Genomic DNA, 16931 nt, shown 5'->3' on the forward strand with positions numbered 1-16931 from the left:
GTAACATTTTATCTTTTCTCATTTTTACAACATAAATAACATAAAAAATGGAATGAAAATACTAACCAGAGCTAGTTCAGCGATAGCTTCTGTGAGTTTTTGTGAGTTAGAACAGCATAATGAACATATGCGTTCATTCACCCTAGTTGTAAGCTTCAAAGCTTCCACTGATGCAAAAAGGAAATAATCAAAAAAGTTCCCAAACATATTTAACTCTATCGTAGAGTCATTTACAAACGTCAAACGGTAGCAAAATGTCACCAAATTATGTCCCTGTGTTTGTGTAAGTGTGCGATGCGAAAAACGAATAGCGAAAAAAAAAAGTTTACTAAGCTTACAACAATTCTACCATCTCAGCTGAAGAGTTCTTAGTAGTGCAAGAAGATACAATTAGAGTAATGAACGAAGTGAAGCAAAAATAACATCAAATAAAATTTACAAAAAACACGAATCGAATGGTACGATTAAACGAACGAAGAAAGTTTAAAAAAAAAACAAAAAAACACACACAATGTATTGTAAAACATTGCCATCATGCCCTCCTGTGGGGCTGGGGCGGGAGAGTAAAAAGTCTTCAAAAACAATCAAACCTCAAAACCTCGTGTAACGTGCGTGGGTTTTTGGGGGTTGTCGATTATGATTAAATGCAAAACTTAACAAATGATGTAAACCAAACACACATACACAGAGAGAGAGGGAGAGAGACGAGTAAATCATTGAGCAAAACAAAATTTTACGCGTGTAGCTTTTATTGAGTGCAGCATGATTTCTGCAAAAGAACATTGTAAAACATGATAAAGGATAAACTGAAATATGCTGAAGAAAAAAAGAACTTCAGTGAAGTTTATATTAGTGAAGAAATGATCCATCAAATCACGTTGCGCACATTTACTAGTAAGACGAACAAAAGCTAAAGCGATTTTTTCTCTAATTGCACTAAAACATACTCTAATGGGAAATAAGGAAAGCTGAGAGGAAAACAAGAGGAAGTCGAAAATACATTTTACAAACGATAACTCGTTCACAAATATTCCATCAGAAAGAGAGAAGGCGAACGAATTAAATACAACCATCTACATTAAGCGTGTATCACATTGGCAGTAACATATCTGTGTGATATTTAGATGTAATACAAACATCAATATGAATGCTGCTGACAACCTGCGAGAAGCTACGTATATAAAGCATTTTTTATATTAAAAAAAGAATCATTATGCGAACAGTTCTGCAAAAAATTGGAAAAAGAAAAAAATCATTGCTAGTAAGAAAAAATAAAACTGACGATACGAGTGATGGGTAATTCGTAACAAAGCGAATAATTAAAAGATATATAAACCGGAACCAACCACACATTCGGCTTTCAGGCGTCCAGATAAGAAGAAAACATCACTGCCATTACCGAGATTGGACGTTTTTTCTTAACAAACCCGAACACGTGTTGAACATTCAGCAAAACGGTGTTTTATGTCGTGCTAGGCGAGTTGCATACATTTTGGCGTAAAGCGTCGATGAACACGTCGATCGTCGATCGATAATGTCAATGTTTACATTATAGTCAGTTAAATGTGTTTTTTTTACTACATATTGTTTTAGTAAGTTACTGCTTTGTTGTCCAATTTGTTAATTGGAATAGAATTCAAGCTTCCATATTTTGTACATGCCATAATGGCAGAGCTTAGTACCACTGTTATTGCAGCGATGTGTTCATATACTTTTGATCCAATAACGCTTTAAGCGAAAAAGTGAAAAAAAACAATACTGCCACAACGGATACGCGCTACACTAAGTTTCAGGACGATTATTTTCTGTATTGTACTTATTTTAGGACTTTAGTTTTTGTGTTTAACCTTATATCCATTAAAACACAGTAGCTGAATCTGTACAACTCCTCTACAAGTGTAAGAAAAAACACCTTTCCCTAGCGAACCTTTCATTCAGGGAAACGTAGGCAACAACTCTCTTTCCCGCTGAACAATCGCCCCCAAAACCAAACCGAATGCCGTTCCTAACCGTCATTAGGCCGGTGCTGCTGCCCAACACTGTCAGCAACAGCGACAAAAGTGCGCAACAAACTAACCACCACCCTTTTCCGCACCGTCGTTAAGCGTGACGATACATTTCCAGCGAGATAGAAAGTGTTTGCGAGTAAGTTACGGACAATTTATTCTTAAAATGTAACGCTAACATGTGTAAAAAGTATTTAAAATTAACGATTTTTGAACAACAACAAGACAACAAAGAATATGAGACTGGAAGGTAAAGGCAGGGGAGGTAAAGGTTGGAAAGGAAGCAAACAAGTAGAATTGCTAAAGATATTCTTTTTTGTTTACTTCTATTTTACTTTCTGTTTCTAAATTCTATTCATTTGCTAAAAGTTTAAATCATTCGTTTATAAATTACAGAATGTTTTGTTACGAACATTGCATACTTTAAGGCGTTTATTGCAAATAAAACCCTTCAAGGCGCATTCAACATAACAAAACAGCTTTCTTATGATATTGATTTACTATTTTAGTCATTGTTTAAATTAGATTTTTCTTCTTAATTGCACTAAATAATATTGCTTTTTCTTCAAATTTTGTTTCTTTCTATGTTTTCATATTTTTCCTTTACTTCTTTGATTTTCTGAAATTTTCATAACTTTTTTGCTATGTTTTACACAACAACCAACCAATAACGGGCAACATAAAACGAAAGATGACTGATTGCGGTGCTCTTGATAGTAGGATTAAATATTAAACAAAAACACATAAGTAATGTATAAAAAAAGCCCTTACACAACCATACCAATTGGAGTAAAAAAAAACAGAAAAATTAGACCTTTAGAGAAACACAAAGAAAAAATAATCGTAGCATTGTAATTGTAGCATATATGCTACTGTTTTTTGAACATGAGAAGAACTATCATCACCATAAGCACACTATAAAATTCACAACATTTACGACCATTTTAATCCAGTACACACATTCAGCGGGGTAGTTGAAGCAATTATTTTTCAAACCATTCCTTGGTCTGGCTCATTTCCATCGACAAGCATTTCCTAATATTTCAAATGCAAACTTTGTAACTTTCCCAAAATAGTCCTTTTCTGCTTGTCAGAAATGCAAAAAATTCGGAAAGCAAAATATGCTAAACATACTTTACTACAATTGGAATAACTATAACTAGAATACAGTTAAGGTAATTGGCCGTTTCCCACTAGGCGACACATCACAAGGACTGAAAATGGATACGGAGTGTGAGTGGAATAAAATTTAATGAGACTAAAACGAAACCGGTTCATAAAGAAAAAAAAACGGACAGTTTGAAGTGAATGAACTCGTCGAAATTAGACTGCATAAAACTTTTACACAACAAACCAAAATTCGGTGAAAAGAAAAATTAAAATATAAAAGGGAAAAAAATCAGAAAAACTATATATAAGAAATCAAAAAAGCGAAATTAAATTTTGACATTATTCATCAGAGAAAAAAACACGGCTGAAGAAATGCGCTAAAGGTAAAAATTTATCAAGCATACACAATACTTCTTCCCCCCATTTTATGCTTCGGTAGCGTATTAAGGTAACGTATTAGAGGATTCCCGTGCTGATAAAAAAAAGAAAACAAAACTATAATTCCCTAAACTGCACGTAAACGTAACAAACACCCCTTAGCTTGTTCAGTGTTCTACTCCTGATCGCGCTGATCCTCAGAAATTTGCATTACTGCCCTGTAAAAATGTCTCAGAAAAATGAAATGTCAATCCTGGGAAAGTGTTAATCTTTTTACGTGCGTTACTTAATTGAGTTATTCTATACGAATTGTTTAATAATTTTTTTTTGGCATTTGTCAATATATACCACTAATTTAAATATTATTAGAATAATTTTAAAACTGTTTTTATATCACAAAATTACGTCAAAAGCCTTTTTAAATTGAGATACATTAACACCATCGACTGAATTGTGTTGATAGTTTCTATTAAAGTTAGGTTAAACCAAAACAAAATTGCTTAGATTAAGTAGAAAATTTTATTTTAAAAATGCAACCCCAATTCAAACTACCTGTGAGCGGGGATGGAACGAACTGAAGATGGTATGGATGTGAAAGAGAGGTGTGACTGTTATAAAGCAACTTGTAAATAGAACAAATGAAAGAAAATGGTTGCGCAAACGGGAGAGTGGAATGGGTAGATATAAAGTTCGCCCTTTCGCATACACCCACACACAGAGAGAAACACACACAAAATCGACAATGATATGCGTAATCCTGTACAAGCGAACAATCTTTGACCTGATCCCCCCCCCTAAATTGTTGATTTTGCATTAATCCTTGCAGAAAGGCGCATTAACAAAAAAAAAATATATGCATTCGTATATGACTGTGTTAATAAAAGAGGTGAGAAAAAGGAAAAGAACAGCAGCAAATGTACAGATAATTATCCATCTAATATAAGAAAAGATGGAAAAGATTTAAAAACAAAACTACAATAACACAATCGCTCACAGCAAACACCTGAACAGAAGAGAAGCATAAAGAAATGTGAAAAAAGCTTATTATTTTTGTAAAATCATCCATAACAAAACAAATGTGCAATATTATGCAATGTAAACGAACAGTCAACAAATGTGTGTAAACTATGAAATATGAAACAAAGAACAACATAAGACCATAACGCAAATGAAAGCAAAGTTTTGTTAAACCCAAACCATTTGTCACAAAAACAAAGCCTACCACATTTTACTTTTCTCTGTCTGTACTCCGTTTTTATCTTTCGAGCTATGCAAACACTCATCATGATACGTACAAAAAAGAGTAACAAAACTAAACGGTAATACGAAAGTGAAATAGAAACTGTTACGCACGCTGTTGCATTTACCTCAGTGGATAGCTGCAAAACAAACAAACATACACAAACCGGCAGACAAAAAAAACGTTTGCATCTAATACGAAGCAAACAAACAATAATTCCAAAAACCCCAAACAAACAGCTACAATTGCACGCGGAAGGAAGCGAACCCACATTTATATAAATATTCTAAGGAATGCTGTCTATTTAACAAGGAAAGCAAACCTACGATGCAGAAGCAAGAAAATGAGGAAACAGTATAAAACTACTGCAAAACAAAAGAAGAAAAAACCGAGTAGCATCCAAATAGCAAAAACACACACACAATATTTAACAAACTCTAGAAGTAACAAAAGGAAAAACAAAACAAAAAGAAGCAACACAAAACCAACTGAAACCAAACTCAGAAGTCGAACAAAAGGAAAATATATATTATATTATAAAGAAAACTTTACAAAACAAAAACAAACAACAACAAAAAAAAACGATAAAAAGCTATGTAACTATATTAATGAAAAACATCCAAACCCGGATAAAAAGATAAGCGAGGTTGAGGGTAAAATGAGCGGTGGAAAGAAACATGTAAAGTATAATGGCACGGAAATACAAAATAGAGAGTACTACATACGGAAGAAAAAGCAAACGAAACTGTGGAGAAAAGAAATGGTAAAAATTTCAATAAAATATGTATTCATTATTAAAAAAGTAAACTTTGTTTTCTATTTTTTAAACGACACCACAAAACAAGAATCCGTGGGAACATTATTTATCACACGCGAATGACGCTTTCCTAGGCTAAACAACAATATGGGAAAAATTGTTATCTAAGGGTAGCATTTTTTGAGGTTAGTCGATAGTTTGGGTCCCTTGTAAAGCGTGAAGATTTAGATTCTAGGGACGGCATTTAATCGCCATACCACCACACAACTAACCACATCAGTGTGGGTTGTGAATCTTCTTATCAGCCAAGCAAGCAATGGCAGCTTTTGCCCATGGGCAGTTGACCCTGGGAACCGACATCGAAAATCATGTTCCCGTTTTGATTCGATGAGCTTATCAGGATGCAGGCTTACATGGTCTGTCCAGTGATAACCCGCTGATCGAGAGTAGGAGGTTACCGCAAGGGTCAAACTGTAGAATGTTGCTGTTGCTGTTGGTAATCGGAACATACACGTACCATGGCTGCCACCGTTATCACCCACCGCAGAATCCTCTTAATTTATTGCTTATGAAACAAAGATGATTACAGCTTACTAGAGTTGAGAATAACAACTCTTTTTAGTGAATCAACTCAGAGTGAATGAGTCGTTATTAGGAGTCAGCTCGTTTAACGGCTGATTTCGGATTCATTTAAAAACCCGACATAAGCGTATGAGTTAAGGTTCGGTCATTTTACTCTTGCTTTTCTTTTCTTTTCACTCAAGTAATGCTTTAAAGAAAAAAAATAAAAATTAATAAAAAATAATAAAAAATAATAAAAAATTAAAATAATTCTAAAAATTTGAAAATTTCCTAAGGCTCATTTTTGCACCAAGTTTTGTCTATAACTCGGTCGGTATCAAAACGGATCGCCAATCTTTAACCTGTGGTCGATAGATGGCACCAATGGCTACATTTTCTTCTCAGACGGCCATGCCCTCAGATGTCCGTGCCGGAAGTTATTCGAGGAACCAAGTTCCTTACCCTGTTTGAGAAAATGTAAAATTTTTCTCATTTTTGAGCAAATTAGCAAACTTTATAAATGTGATATATTTTCATGCAAATTTGTTGCAATGAGTTTCTTTTCACTCAAATAATGCTTTAAACAAAAAACATAATAAAAAATCAGAAAAAAAAATTTAAAAAATTTTCAACTCGAAAATTTCATAAGGCTTACCCCTTACGATTTTTTTTTGGGAAATTTTGCAAAAAAAATGAAATTGATTTATTTTAATGCCAATTGGTTGCAATGTGTTTCTTTTCACTCAAGTAATGCTTTAAATAAAAAAAAGAGTAAAAAATAATAAAAAAATCAAAAAATCTAAAAAAATTAAAATTTACTAAAGCTCATTTTTGCACCAAGTTTTGCCTATAACTCGGTCGGTATCCAACGGATCGCCAATCTTTAACCTGTGGTCGATAGATGGCACCAATGGCTACATTTTCTTCTTCGACAGCCATGCTCTCAGGTGTCCGTGCCGGAAGTTATTCGAGGAACCAAGTTCCTTACCCTGTTTGGGAAAATGTAAAATTTTCCTCATTTTTCACCAATGTAGCAAAATTTATAAATGTGATATATTTTAATGGGAATTTGTTGCAATGAGTTTCTTTTCACTCAAATAATGCTTTAAATTAAAAAAAAGTGTAAAAAATGAGAAAAAAAATTTCAAAAAATTTTCAACTCGAAAATTTCATAAGGGGTACCCCTTGCCATTTTTTTGAGAAATTTTGCAAAAAAATTTAAATTGATTTATTTTAATGCCAATTGGTTGCAATGACTTTCTTTTCACTCAAATAATGCTTTAAATTAAAAAAAGTGTAAAAAATGAGAAAAAAAAATTTCAAAAAATTTTCAACTCGAAAATTTCATAAGGGGTACCCCTTGCCATTTTTTTGAGAAATTTTGCAAAAAAATTTAAATTGATTTATTTTAATGCCAATTGGTTGCAATGACTTTCTTTTCACTCAAATAATGCTTAAAATATAAAAAAAAGTAAAAAATCAGAAAAAATTGAAAAAAATATAAAAATTTGAAAATTTCATAACACTCATTTTTGCACCAAATTTTGCCTATAACTCGATCGGTACCCAACGGATCGCCAATCTTTAACCTGTGGTCGATAGATGGCACCAATGGCTACATTTTCTTCTTGGACGGCCTTGCCCTCAGATGTCTGTGCCAGAAGTTATTTGAGGAACCAAGTTCCTTACCCTGTTTGAGAAAATGTAAAATTTTCCTCATTTTTGCACCAAATTTTGCCTATAACTCGGTCGGTATCCAACAGATCGCCAATCTTTAACCTGTGGTCGATAGATGGCCACAATGGCTACATTTTCTTCTTGGACGGCCTTGCCCTCAGATGTCTGTGTCAGAAGTTATTCGAGGAACCAAGTTCCTTACCCTGTTTGAGAAAATGTAAAATTTTCCTCATTTTTGCACCAAGTTTTGCCTATAACTCGGTCGGTATCCAACGGATCGCCAATCTTTAACCTGTGGTCGATAGATGGCAACAATGGCTACATTTTCTTCTTGGACGGCCTTGCCCTCAGATGTCTGTGCCAGAAGTTATTCGCGGAACCAAGTTCCTTACCCTGTTTGAGAAAATGTAAAATTTTCCTCATTTTTCACCAATGTAGCAAAATTTATAAATGTGATATATTTTAATGGGAATTTGTTGCAATGAGTTTCTTTTCACTCAAATAATGCTTTAAATTAAAAAAAGTGTAAAAAATGAGAAAAAAATTTCAAAAAATTTTCAACTCGAAAATTTCATAAGGGGTACCCCTTGCCATTTTTTTGAGAAATTTTGCAAAAAAATTTAAATTGATTTATTTTAATGCCAATTGGTTGCAATGAGTTTTTTTTCACTCAAATAATGCTCTAAATTAAAAAAAGTGTAAAAAATGAGAAAAAAAATTTCAAAAAATTTTCAATTCGAAAATTTCATAAGGGGTACCCCTTGCCATTTTTTTGAGAAATTTTGCAAAAAAATTTAAATTGATTTATTTTAATGCCAATTGGTTGCAATGTGTTTCTTTTCACTCAAATAATGCTTAAAATATAAAAAAGTAAAAAATCAGAAAAAATTGAAAAAAATATAAAAATTTGAAAATTTCATAAGACTCATTTTTGCACCAAATTTTGCCTATAACTCGGTCGGTATTCAACGGATCGCCAATCTTTAACCTGTGGTCGATAGATGGCACCAATGGCTACATTTTCTTCTTGGACGGCCTTGCCCTCAGATGTCTGTGCCAGAAGTTATTTGAGGAACCAAGTTCCTTACCCTGTTTGAGAAAATGTAAAATTTTCCTCATTTTTCACCAATGTAGCAAAATTTATAAATGTGATATATTTTAATGGGAATTTGTTGCAATGAGTTTCTTTTCACTCAAATAATGCTTTAAATTAAAAAAAGTGTAAAAAATGAGAAAAAAATTTCAAAAAATTTTCAACTCGAAAATTTCATAAGGGGTACCCCTTGCCATTTTTTTGAGAAATTTTGCAAAAAAATTTAAATTGATTTATTTTAATGCCAATTGGTTGCAATGAGTTTTTTTTCACTCAAATAATGCTCTAAATTAAAAAAAGTGTAAAAAATGAGAAAAAAAATTTCAAAAAATTTTCAATTCGAAAATTTCATAAGGGGTACCCCTTGCCATTTTTTTGAGAAATTTTGCAAAAAAATTTAAATTGATTTTTTTTAATGCCAATTGGTTGCAATGTGTTTCTTTTCACTCAAATAATGCTTAAAATATAAAAAAGTAAAAAATCAGAAAAAATTGAAAAAAATATAAAAATTTGAAAATTTCATAAGACTCATTTTTGCACCAAACTTTGCCTATAACTCGGTCGGTATCCAACGGATCGCCAATCTTTAACCTGTGGTCGATAGATGGCAACAATGGCTACATTTTCTTCTTGGACGGCCTTGCCCTCAGATGTCTGTGCCAGAAGTTATTCGCGGAACCAAGTTCCTTACCCTGTTTGAGAAAATGTAAAATTTTCCTCATTTTTGCAACAAATTTTGCCTATAACTCGGTCGGTATCCAACAGATCGCCAATCTTTAACCTGTGGTCGATAGATGGCAACAATGGCTACATTTTCTTCTTGGACGGCCTTGCCCTCAGATGTCTGTGCCAGAAGTTATTCGAGGAACCAAGTTCCTTACCCTGTTTGAGAAAATGTAAAATTTTCCTCATTTTTGCACCAAATTTTGCCTATAACTCGGTCGGTATCCAACAGATCGCCAATCTTTAACCTGTGGTCGATAGATGGCACCAATGGCTAAATTTTCTTCTTGGACGGCCTTGCCCTCAGATGTCTGTGCCAGAAGTTATTTGAGGAACCAAGTTCCTTACCCTGTTTGAGAAAATGTAAAATTTTCCTCATTTTTGCACCAAGTTTTGCCTATAACTCGGTCGGTATCCAACGGATCGCCAATCTTTAACCTGTGGTCGATAGATGGCAACAATGGCTACATTTTCTTCTTGGTCGGCCTTGCCCTCAGATGTCTGTGCCAGAAGTTATTCGAGGAACCAAGTTCCTTACCCTGTTTGAGAAAATGTAAAATTTTCCTCATTTTTGAGCAATTTAGCAAACTTTATAAATGTGGTATATTTTAATGGGAATTTGTTGCAATGAGTTTCTTTTCACTCAAATAATGCTTTAAATTAAAAAAAGTGTAAAAAATGAGAAAAAAAATTTCAAAAAATTTTCAACTCGAAAATTTCATAAGGGGTACCCCTTGCCATTTTTTTGAGAAATTTTGCAAAAAAATTTAAATTGATTTATTTTAATGCCAATTGGTTGCAATGAGTTTCTTTTCACTCAAATAATGCTTTAAATTAAAAAAAGTGTAAAAAATGAGAAAAAAAATTTCAAAAAATTTTCAACTCGAAAATTTCGTAAGGGGTACCCCTTACGTTTTTTTTGGGAAATTTTGCAAAAAAAATGAAATTGATTTATTTTAATGAAAATTGGTTGCAATGTGTTTCTTTTCATTCAAGTAATGCTTTAAATAGAAAAAAGAGTGAAAAATAATAATAAATTCAAAAAATTCAAAAAAAATAAAATTTACTAAAGCTCATTTTTGCACCAAGTTTTGTCTATAACTCGATCGGTATTCAACGGATCGCCAATCTTTAACCTGTGGTCGATAGATGGCACCAATGGCTACATTTTCTTCTTGGACGGCCATGCTCTCAGATGTCTGTGCCAGAAGTTATTTGAGGAACCAAGTTCCTTACCCTGTTTGAGAAAATGTAAAATTTTCCTCATTTTTGCACCAAGTTTTGCCTATAACTCGGTCGGTATCCAACAGATCGCCAATCTTTAACCTGTGGTCGATAGATGGCAACAATGGCTACATTTTCTTCTTGGACGGCCATGCTCTCAGATGTCTGTGCCAGAAGTTATTCGAGAAACCAAGTTCCATACCCTGTTTGAGAAAATGTAAAATTTTCCTCATTTTTCACCAATGTAGCAAAATTTATAAATGTGATATATTTTAATGGGAATTTGTTGCAATGAGTTTCTTTTCACTCAAATAATGCTTTAAATTAAGAAAAAGTGTAAAAAATGAGAAAAAAAATTTCAAAAAATTTTCAACTCGAAAATTTCATAAGGGGTACCCCTTGCCATTTTTTTGAGAAATTTTGCAAAAAAATTTAAATTGATTTATTTTAATGCCAATTGGTTGCAATGAGTTTCTTTTCACTCAAATAATGCTTAAAATATAAAAAAGTGTAAAAAATCAGAAAAAATTGAGAAAAATATAAAAATTTGAAAATTTCATAAGACTCATTTTTGCACCAAATTTTGCCTATAACTCGGTCGGTATCCAACGGATCGCCAATCTTTAACCTGTGGTCGATAGATGGCACCAATGGCTACATTTTCTTCTTGGACGGCCTTGCCCTCAGATGTCTGTGCCAGAAGTTATTTGAGGAACCAAGTTTCTTACCCTGTTTGAGAAAATGTAAAATTTTCCTCATTTTTGCAACAAATTTTGCCTATAACTCGGTCGGTATCCAACAGATCGCCAATCTTTAACCTGTGGTCGATAGATGGCAACAATGGCTACATTTTCTTCTTGGACGGCCTTGCCCTCAGATGTCTGTGCCAGAAGTTATTCGAGGAACCAAGTTCCTTACCCTGTTTGAGAAAATGTAAAATTTTCCTCATTTTTGAGCAATTTAGCAAACTTTATAAATGTGGTATATTTTAATGGGAATTTGTTGCAATGAGTTTCTTTTCACTCAAATAATGCTTTAAATTAAAAAAAGTGTAAAAAATGAGAAAAAAAATTTCAAAAAATTTTCAACTCGAAAATTTCATAAGGGGTACCCCTTGCCATTTTTTTGAGAAATTTTGCAAAAAAATTTAAATTGATTTATTTTAATGCCAATTGGTTGCAATGAGTTTCTTTTCACTCAAATAATGCTTTAAATTAAAAAAAGTGTAAAAAATGAGAAAAAAAATTTCAAAAAATTTTCAACTCGAAAATTTCGTAAGGGGTACCCCTTACGTTTTTTTTGGGAAATTTTGCAAAAAAAATGAAATTGATTTATTTTAATGAAAATTGGTTGCAATGTGTTTCTTTTCATTCAAGTAATGCTTTAAATAGAAAAAAGAGTGAAAAATAATAATAAATTCAAAAAATTCAAAAAAAATAAAATTTACTAAAGCTCATTTTTGCACCAAATTTTGCCTATAACTCGGTCGGTATCCAACAGATCGCCAATCTTTAACCTGTGGTCGATAGATGGCAACAATGGCTACATTTTCTTCTTGGACGGCCTTGCCCTCAGATGTCTGTGCCAGAAGTTATTCGAGGAACCAAGTTCCTTACCCTGTTTGAGAAAATGTAAAATTTTCCTCATTTTTGCACCAAATTTTGCCTATAACTCGGTCGGTATCCAACAGATCGCCAATCTTTAACCTGTGGTCGATAGATGGCACCAATGGCTACATTTTCTTCTTGGACGGCCTTGCCCTCAGATGTCTGTGCCAGAAGTTATTTGAGGAACCAAGTTCCTTACCCTGTTTGAGAAAATGTAAAATTTTCCTCATTTTTGCACCAAGTTTTGCCTATAACTCGGTCGGTATCCAACGGATCGCCAATCTTTAACCTGTGGTCGATAGATGGCAACAATGGCTACATTTTCTTCTTGGTCGGCCTTGCCCTCAGATGTCTGTGCCAGAAGTTATTCGAGGAACCAAGTTCCTTACCCTGTTTGAGAAAATGTAAAATTTTCCTCATTTTTGAGCAATTTAGCAAACTTTATAAATGTGGTATATTTTAATGGGAATTTGTTGCAATGAGTTTCTTTTCACTCAAATAATGCTTTAAATTAAAAAAAGTGTAAAAAATGAGAAAAAAAATTTCAAAAAATTTTCAACTCGAAAATTTCGTAAGGGGTACCCCTTACGTTTTTTTGGGAAATTTTGCAAAAAAAATGAAATTGATTTATTTTAATGAAAATTGGTTGCAATGTGTTTCTTTTCATTCAAGTAATGCTTTAAATAGAAAAAAGAGTGAAAAATAATAATAAATTCAAAAAATTCAAAAAAAATAAAATTTACTAAAGCTCATTTTTGCACCAAGTTTTGTCTATAACTCGATCGGTATTCAACGGATCGCCAATCTTTAACCTGTGGTCGATAGATGGCACCAATGGCTACATTTTCTTCTTGGACGGCCTTGCCCTCAGATGTCTGTGCCAGAAGTTATTTGAGGAACCAAGTTCCTTACCCTGTTTGAGAAAATGTAAAATTTTCCTCATTTTTGCACCAAGTTTTGCCTATAACTCGGTCGGTATCCAACGGATCGCCAATCTTTAACCTGTGGTCGATAGATGGCAACAATGGCTACATTTTCTTCTTGGACGGCCTTGCCCTCAGATGTCTGTGCCAGAAGTTATTCGCGGAACCAAGTTCCTTACCCTGTTTGAGAAAACGTAAAATTTTCTTCATTTTTGAGCAATTTAGCAAAATTGAAAAATGTGGTATATTTTAATGCGAATTTTGTTGCAATAAGTTTCTTTTCACTAAAATAATGCTTTAAATTTAAAAAAGAATAAAAAATCAGAAAAAAAATTTTAAAAAATTTTCAACTCGAAAATTTCATAAGGGGTACCCCTTGCCATTTTTTTGAGAAATTTTGCAAAAAAATTTAAATTGATTTATTTTAATGCCAATTGGTTGCAATGACTTTCTTTTCACTCAAATAATGCTTAAAATATAAAAAAGTGTAAAAAATCAGAAAAAATTGAGAAAAATATAAAAATTTGAAAATTTCATAAGACTCATTTTTGCACCAAATTTTGCCTATAACTCGGTCGGTATCCAACGGATCGCCAATCTTTAACCTGTGGTCGATAGATGGCACCAATGGCTACATTTTCTTCTTGGACGGCCTTGCCCTCAGATGTCTGTGCCAGAAGTTATTTGAGGAACCAAGTTTCTTACCCTGTTTGAGAAAATGTAAAATTTTCCTCATTTTTGCAACAAATTTTGCCTATAACTCGGTCGGTATCCAACAGATCGCCAATCTTTAACCTGTGGTCGATAGATGGCAACAATGGCTACATTTTCTTCTTGGACGGCCTTGCCCTCAGATGTCTTTGCCAGAAGTTTGCCAGAACGGATTAAAGATAATGCTTTAAATTAAAAAAAGTGTAAAAAATGAGAAAAAAAATTTCAAAAAATTTTCAACTCGAAAATTTCATAAGGGGTACCCCTTGCCATTTTTTTGAGAAATTTTGCAAAAAAATTTAAATTGATTTATTTTAATGCCAATTGGTTGCAATGAGTTTCTTTTCACTCAAATAATGCTTTAAATTAAAAAAAGTGTAAAAAATGAGAAAAAAAATTTCAAAAAATTTTCAACTCGAAAATTTCGTAAGGGGTACCCCTTACGTTTTTTTTGGGAAATTTTGCAAAAAAAATGAAATTGATTTATTTTAATGAAAATTGGTTGCAATGTGTTTCTTTTCATTCAAGTAATGCTTTAAATAGAAAAAAGAGTGAAAAATAATAATAAATTCAAAAAATTCAAAAAAAATAAAATTTACTAAAGCTCATTTTTGCACCAAATTTTGCCTATAACTCGGTCGGTATCCAACAGATCGCCAATCTTTAACCTGTGGTCGATAGATGGCAACAATGGCTACATTTTCTTCTTGGACGGCCTTGCCCTCAGATGTCTGTGCCAGAAGTTATTCGAGGAACCAAGTTCCTTACCCTGTTTGAGAAAATGTAAAATTTTCCTCATTTTTGCACCAAATTTTGCCTATAACTCGGTCGGTATCCAACAGATCGCCAATCTTTAACCTGTGGTCGATAGATGGCACCAATGGCTACATTTTCTTCTTGGACGGCCTTGCCCTCAGATGTCTGTGCCAGAAGTTATTTGAGGAACCAAGTTCCTTACCCTGTTTGAGAAAATGTAAAATTTTCCTCATTTTTGCACCAAGTTTTGCCTATAACTCGGTCGGTATCCAACGGATCGCCAATCTTTAACCTGTGGTCGATAGATGGCAACAATGGCTACATTTTCTTCTTGGTCGGCCTTGCCCTCAGATGTCTGTGCCAGAAGTTATTCGAGGAACCAAGTTCCTTACCCTGTTTGAGAAAATGTAAAATTTTCCTCATTTTTGAGCAATTTAGCAAACTTTATAAATGTGGTATATTTTAATGGGAATTTGTTGCAATGAGTTTCTTTTCACTCAAATAATGCTTTAAATTAAAAAAAGTGTAAAAAATGAGAAAAAAAATTTCAAAAAATTTTCAACTCGAAAATTTCATAAGGGGTACCCCTTGCCATTTTTTTGAGAAATTTTGCAAAAAAATTTAAATTGATTTATTTTAATGCCAATTGGTTGCAATGAGTTTCTTTTCACTCAAATAATGCTTTAAATTAAAAAAAGTGTAAAAAATGAGAAAAAAAATTTCAAAAAATTTTCAACTCGAAAATTTCGTAAGGGGTACCCCTTACGTTTTTTTTGGGAAATTTTGCAAAAAAAATGAAATTGATTTATTTTAATGAAAATTGGTTGCAATGTGTTTCTTTTCATTCAAGTAATGCTTTAAATAGAAAAAAGAGTGAAAAATAATAATAAATTCAAAAAATTCAAAAAAAATAAAATTTACTAAAGCTCATTTTTGCACCAAGTTTTGTCTATAACTCGATCGGTATTCAACGGATCGCCAATCTTTAACCTGTGGTCGATAGATGGCACCAATGGCTACATTTTCTTCTTGGACGGCCTTGCCCTCAGATGTCTGTGCCAGAAGTTATTTGAGGAACCAAGTTCCTTACCCTGTTTGAGAAAATGTAAAATTTTCCTCATTTTTGCACCAAGTTTTGCCTATAACTCGGTCGGTATCCAACGGATCGCCAATCTTTAACCTGTGGTCGATAGATGGCAACAATGGCTACATTTTCTTCTTGGACGGCCTTGCCCTCAGATGTCTGTGCCAGAAGTTATTCGCGGAACCAAGTTCCTTACCCTGTTTGAGAAAACGTAAAATTTTCTTCATTTTTGAGCAATTTAGCAAAATTGAAAAATGTGGTATATTTTAATGCGAATTTTGTTGCAATAAGTTTCTTTTCACTAAAATAATGCTTTAAATTTAAAAAAGAATAAAAAATCAGAAAAAAAATTTTAAAAAATTTTCAACTCGAAAATTTCATAAGGGGTATCCCTTGCCATTTTTTTGAGAAATTTTGCAAAAAAAATTTAAATTGATTTATTTTAATGCCAATTGGTTGCAATGACTTTCTTTTCACTCAAATAATGCTTAAAATATAAAACAGTGTAAAAAATCAGAAAAAATTGAGAAAAATATAAAAATTTGAAAATTTCATAAGACTCATTTTTGCACCAAATTTTGCCTATAACTCGGTCGGTATCCAACGGATCGCCAATCTTTAACCTGTGGTCGATAGATGGCACCAATGGCTACATTTTCTTCTTGGACGGCCTTGCCCTCAGATGTCTGTGCCAGAAGTTATTTGAGGAACCAAGTTTCTTACCCTGTTTGAGAAAATGTAAAATTTTCCTCATTTTTGCAACAAATTTTGCCTATAACTCGGTCGGTATCCAACAGATCGCCAATCTTTAACCTGTGGTCGATAGATGGCAACAATGGCTACATTTTCTTCTTGGACGGCCTTGCCCTCAGATGTCTGTGCCAGAAGTTATTCGAGGAACCAAGTTCCTTACCCTGTTTGAGAAAATGTAAAATTTTCCTCATTTTTGCACCAAATTTTGCCTATAACTCGGTCGGTATCCAACAGATCGCCAATCTTTAACCTGTGGTCGATAGATGGCACCAATGGCTAAATTTTCTTCTTGGACGGCCTTGCCCTCAGATGTCTGTGCCAGAAGTTA

The sequence above is a fragment of the Anopheles funestus genome, chromosome 3RL (genome assembly GCF_943734845.2).
Source record: "Anopheles funestus chromosome 3RL, idAnoFuneDA-416_04, whole genome shotgun sequence".
NCBI classification, from domain to species: domain Eukaryota; kingdom Metazoa; phylum Arthropoda; class Insecta; order Diptera; family Culicidae; genus Anopheles; species Anopheles funestus.